The sequence below is a fragment of the Myzus persicae genome, unplaced genomic scaffold (genome assembly GCF_001856785.1).
Source record: "Myzus persicae strain clone G006 unplaced genomic scaffold, MPER_G0061.0, whole genome shotgun sequence".
NCBI classification, from domain to species: domain Eukaryota; kingdom Metazoa; phylum Arthropoda; class Insecta; order Hemiptera; family Aphididae; genus Myzus; species Myzus persicae.
The window spans coordinates 270,142-276,572 of NW_019102538.1; positions in this window are offsets into that span (position 1 = coordinate 270,142).

The following is a 6,431-nucleotide window of genomic DNA, read 5'->3' on the forward strand; positions in this document are numbered from 1 at the left end:
GAGATGAATAAAACTGTTAATGTTAAAAAAGTTCTTACCTTAAAATGATTTTCCGTTTCGAAAAATATTAGATCAAAAATAATAATAAATGTACATGGCTTAAAATGTACCTCATGGCTTAAATTTTGTAAATAAATAAATGAATAATAAATAAAATTGATAGCAAACGTTTTGAGGGAACATTTTTGACTTTTATTTTGAGATATCTGGTATTAGTTTTTGATAATAACATTTATCAAATAACTCGAAAATCTAAAATTTAGCTATCAGATTTCATTAGATACATCACTGACTTGTATTATACCCACTGCCGTCATTTCCCAAAGTCCCCCTGCCTACTTTATGCATTATTAATCGTTTGTAAAATATATTTCAACTGACGGATAATATAAACCGTTTTACTTTTAGTTTCATGTTAACAAACAGTGTCAAAAGTAATGAAATATAATGTTGGTTGAGAAAAATTTACCTTATTCTTGTAAATAAATTTGTAGATAAGAAATTACACTCCGCCGCCAAGTCGGTAATATTCTCAAGTCGACACCATCGAATCAATTTCATTCCGTATAATATATTAATATGTATGTGTAAAATAATAATGTTGGTACATAAATATATTATAATATAGCGTCATAGCGAACTACATACATTCCCATAAGCAAGGTAATTTGTTATTATTTTTGTAATGACACAACGACAGTTTTTTCTATTTTTTTTTGTACATAAAAATAAATCGAACAGTTATTATAGTTAGTGTTATATTTATAGCGTTTTATTTAAATTTCTTTTTTTTTCAAGTGTTTTTTACATATTATTGTGTAAATTAATATACGATGTTTATTATTAATATTTTGCATAAACGTATAGTTGATTTTTTCCAATTTATTTATTTAATTACTTCCTATTTTTTCATTTACTAACTATAAAAAAAATATTTTTAAGTATATTATTAATGTAAAATCGATGTATAAAAAAAAGAAAAATTAAATATCAGAGTTTTTAATTATTGCAGTAACATTTACTGCCTAATGGACTATGATGTATTTTAGGGACGATGGGCTTTACTTCACAGTCATAGAGTAGTGGGTTGAATAACTCTCATCTGACCGCCTCGGTTTGTATCTCAAATTAATCTGTAGATAATCTGTTACATTAATCATACAGTGTTGAACTGTTGAAGTAGGTAATATCTTAAATTTTAATACAAGGTTATTCATACATTATTTTAACAACTATATATAATACGTGATACGTGATACGTCATTTCGAAAGTCGTATATATAATGTTTTATAAGCATTTAAATTAAGGAAATAGAACAGTTTTAAATGAAATAATGTTTTTATTATAAGATATTTGTATATTATATAAATAATTATAGTCATCTGTACGAATGAAAAAAGAACTTCTCATACCTTTTTTTTATCCCTTCAAATTTATGCGAAACAATATTTTATTTAGATGGACTGATTTTGGTACCCGATTGTACATACAGTTAATCATCATTTTTAGATTTAATATAAGAAAGTGATAATAATTTATTGTATATTATATTTTTCACTTTTTGATAAGATTTAATTGGTAATAAGTTGTTGGTAATTCGTAGGTAAACTATAATAAATAATAATTAGTATTATTCATATAATTGTTATATAAATTATTATATTTTATATTTATTATTATTATAGTTTCTAATATACTCGTTGATCTCGTTTGTTTCAAACTTCTAGTAGCCAACTTCTGCCATAGCTACAAAATACATAAATCTATTTTTTATGTACATAAAAAGTAAGTGATAAATGTTAAGTATAAATTATAATGTATACATACGAATAGGTATTTACTGTATAATAACAAGAAATGAGTGTGGGATTAATATGTAAAATATAAGTATACAGTTCATGCTAATTTTTAAAAAATCGGGAAAATAAAAAAAAATTGTATAATTAAACATCGTACTTCGCCTCTTGTAATAAATCGATACCTACTTGTAATGTATTAGTTATAGACTTATAGTACTTATCATAGGTATCACTCTATATGATTAGGCACCTAACGCATTGTATTTTATTTTCATGCGATACCAACAATGATTAATGAACAGACAAGATGATAGCAGTTGTAAACATTTCAGAGTACCTATGAGTATAGGTTATTTTTTTTTTCATCTACCGGACAACAACGCGTCCAGTTGTCCGAGTCCGACTGTGTAATATAGGGTATGTGTGTTGTGTTGCATTGTGAATATTGCGGTGGATCATAATATACGGAGAAAATAATATAACGTCTTTGATTTTTTTTTTTTGCGTTATTATAATACTCAAGACAGCGTTGAAACGTCGAAACGTGCAGTTGGTATTGATTTCACGAACACACGACACGGTGCACCACTCGCGTTTAATCGTAGCTCATGTACTTATATTATACTCGTATTATACCCGTGACCTATCCAATAAATTTGTCGACGCTGGTACGGTCAGTTGCCAAGTCCAAGAGTTGTGCCAGCTAGAGATATTTTGTTCTGCACAGACACTTTCGACATACTACCATCTTGTAACCGTGTTTACGAATTTGTTTTCCACAAAGTGATTGCCGTTAACTGATTTTTTTTCACAAAAAACCAATATTATTTCATAGAATTCAGTTTGACGATAAGCAGGCAGGTGCTTTTATACTATACACTGGTGATAAAATACGCTGCTAGCTGTGTAATATGTACTATATTTATATACCTATACCGTATCGTATTAAAATTTTAAGTTTGTATATTTTTCGATTTTTTTTGATTTTTTTTTGTGCCCATATTAATTTGCATGCTTATTAGTATAAAATTGTGTCCTTAATATCAAACGCCAGTGCTTATACATTTTATAGAAACCGTGTTGTATTTATAATTTCCGTTAATTAACGTACATTTTAATTTATAATACAAATTAAATGAGTTATATTTAATTGAGTTATAATGATTCAGTATTCATTTTAAAACATTTGTTTTGTAATCGAGGTTGATATTATTAATTACGGGCGTCTGAATATGGATACGATTTTAGTACACAAATGAAAATAAATTGAAAAAATTATTTTATACCTTTTTAAGTTTAGTTTATGACTAAACGTTTATTATTTTAATTTTAATGCTGCATACTAATGTTACTAACATTATTGGACTCGTGCCAAATATTTGAATACTATTTATTTCAATTAGTTATGAAAAACGAAAAGATTAAAAAAAACTAAACGATTTGTCATTATTATTAAAGTAAAATATAATAATTATGAATTTATTATATACTAAGAGAATAGGTAAAGAAATATAAGCTGTACAAAACAAATAATGCGTACGTTGTGCAAACATAAATTATGAATCTTATGCGATATTCTTGAGTGTATAAAGTATAAACAAATGTACTAGGTAGGTACCATATACGTTTTTGTATAAACGTACCTACACACGATATTTTCAGAAAAATTAATCATCAATTTTGTATAGGTACATGTATAACGTAGCTTCCATAAGACGAAATATTCCATCCTTCGATATTATAAATACGTACCTCGCATCTTGCTATATTGCCATAAGCCATTATTAGTTTCCCGAAAATTAATGGCGTAGGTCAATGATATGATTATACGAACAGGTGTTTTTCGGAGGGTGTATAAAATATAATGGATGTGCCTCTACCTACCCACACGCGCACACGTATTATGGTGAGTGTGAGAGAAACCGATGAGACGAATCTTCCTCAGACTATAATCCACTGTGCGTCGAAATCATTAACGAACGTCTTCGAGTCTGCTGTTGTTTATACCGAGCTGCGCTGCTGGATAATCATCAGGGACGTCAGACGTGCTGGATATAATATTATTATTATGTAGGTACACTCGGAGAGTGGGCACGTCCCGGTGGTGCAATCAGTCGTCCGCGCGTCGTCGACTCACTCGCAAGTCTATTGCGTTCCTCCGGAACGTGTCTGCGTAAATGTTTTTACGTATTATAATACTGTTATGTTATTGGTTTCGATTGGCCGAGACACGACATTTATCACGAGCATGTAAACGTTCGGATTGTCGGTAAAATAGTAAATATTTTACCCGATAAGAGTCTGGGTATGGCACGGCTATAATACAGTCTCGCCAGCTGCAGTCGCCTTACGTGTATTATGTCTATGTCTTAAAAGCGAGCAAAAATGACAGTGTTCACTGAACTGCGTTTATTCCAGATAAACGTATAAATATTATCTCAGTGCATGTACGTAATAGATAACTTCGTTTTCCTCACACAGACATAAGTATAATATAGGAAAAACACTGAGACTTTTACCGAAAACGTTGTGTTTTTGTGCGTTCGTTGATCCAAATATTATATACACATGACGTCATATACAGAGAAAAATAAAATATTTACTGGTTTTACTATGCATACACTTTTTATATAAGTGTGCGATCAAACGGAGTCAGTTATTGTGCATTATAGACTACATATTTTAAATAAAAGTTTGTGTAATGAGTTCGTGTTAAAAATATGCAATGTATGAACTCGTAATATAGCTCAATAGTAGCTAGGCTTCATTCCTTCGATGTGTAATGATTTCTTCACAAATATATATAGTAATATAGACACATATTATATGTACGTACCTACTATATATTATATGTTTTAGTATTTCGCATGGGTTTAAATTATTTTTTTCATCAAGTTACGATTTAAAATATTAACGATTCATAAGTCATAAACTCATAACTATCTTCATAAACATGTAGGTATGTAAAATAGTTATGGGAAAATTTTTGAACAGTAATATTAGGTATACGTTTAATCGAAATTATACTAAAGATTTATAGTTTTAAAAAGTTTTAATTTTATAACTATGACATTTCTTCCTTATACCTACATACAAATAGGTAATAAATGTGAATAAAAAAACCTCTTAACCTTTTAAAACACTTTGATAATTTTGTTCTACGTCATATATTATGATATATTAGTCATATATTGCCGGAGTTAGAGATTGTTGATAATAACCCTATTCTTGATGACTTATAAGTTATGTTTTTAAGAAATTAGTGTATAAAATAAATACATTAGTCTATAATTTCATTTCTAACTATTCAAAACAAACAATTTTTTTTTTTGAGACACATAAAATATAATTTTACATATTTTTATAAACATTTATTTGAATTCCGTTAGGTATTCTATTTCATACTACTGGTTAAACTGGTTATAATTTTTATAACTTATATTACTATTAAACTACATGTATACATATTATATTCATACAGATTTTGCTTCTTTAATAATACATAATTTAAAAACATTTTCTTTCAGTATTGATAATTGATTAATGATTAATTTAATTTACATATATAATATGTATATTACCTACCTTATGTAATTAATAATTACTATATTTTAATAGTATTATTGACTCGTAATTTATATTAACTGGTCATAAGAAACATGTTGAAAATTATACATTTTAAAGTGAAAATGTTTATCATTTTATCACTTTCCATCATAGGTAATAAAAACTAGTTCGGAAAAATCAACTAATGCGAATAATGCACCTCTATAACATTAGGTGCATTAATATAAATAAGTTGTTGTTTTATTAAATCTGAAATGTATCGCTTTTCATTTATAATTTATATTTTCCGTATTCCTGGACTAAAATGCTGATAAGTATTTGCGTTTTACTAAAGTTTGAAAATTGTATTTTAAAATAACAAGTATATGCATGCTATATATAAAACAATTTTATTATTTGCTTGAGCGAGCATTTGCATTGGAGCTTAAAGGAATTAACTATGGGGAACAGTGCCATACGTTTTGCAAAAATACGTAAATAGATTAGTTCAAATTCCTTGGACTTGTTGATGTACCTGTGCTATTTTGTATCGTCTGTGGCATTTGACTAGAGTAAAATATATTATCGACATTTGACACACAGGTGACAAGTACATTAATAAATAATATTTGCGAGACTCGTGTGTACGGATTTTCGGAACGAGACGTCATAATAAAGACCAAAAAGACAGAAATCCGATTTAACTTACGCGGTTTTCTCTCCGGATCGTGAACTAATATTCATATCCACAACAATAACTGATACCCGATTATATTGTGTTGCGAAACGATTATATTATTACTATGACGTATACGAGTGTATACGAGTGTATTCTATAATATTATTTTTGTTGTGGGTTGCTGCGTGGCCACGTATTTTCGGTCGTCTAATTAATATTATTTTATATGGCTGACGTGTTTCGAATCAGTTTTAACTTTAACGGCAAAACCTCATAGGTAGTACAGTCGAAGACCTATGTATGACCAATTACATCAGAAATAGATAGAGAAAGCCCAAGCTATTGGCCATTAATTATTCTATTATAATGGTACTGGCAACACCCGAGTCGACTGAGTCCACCGAAA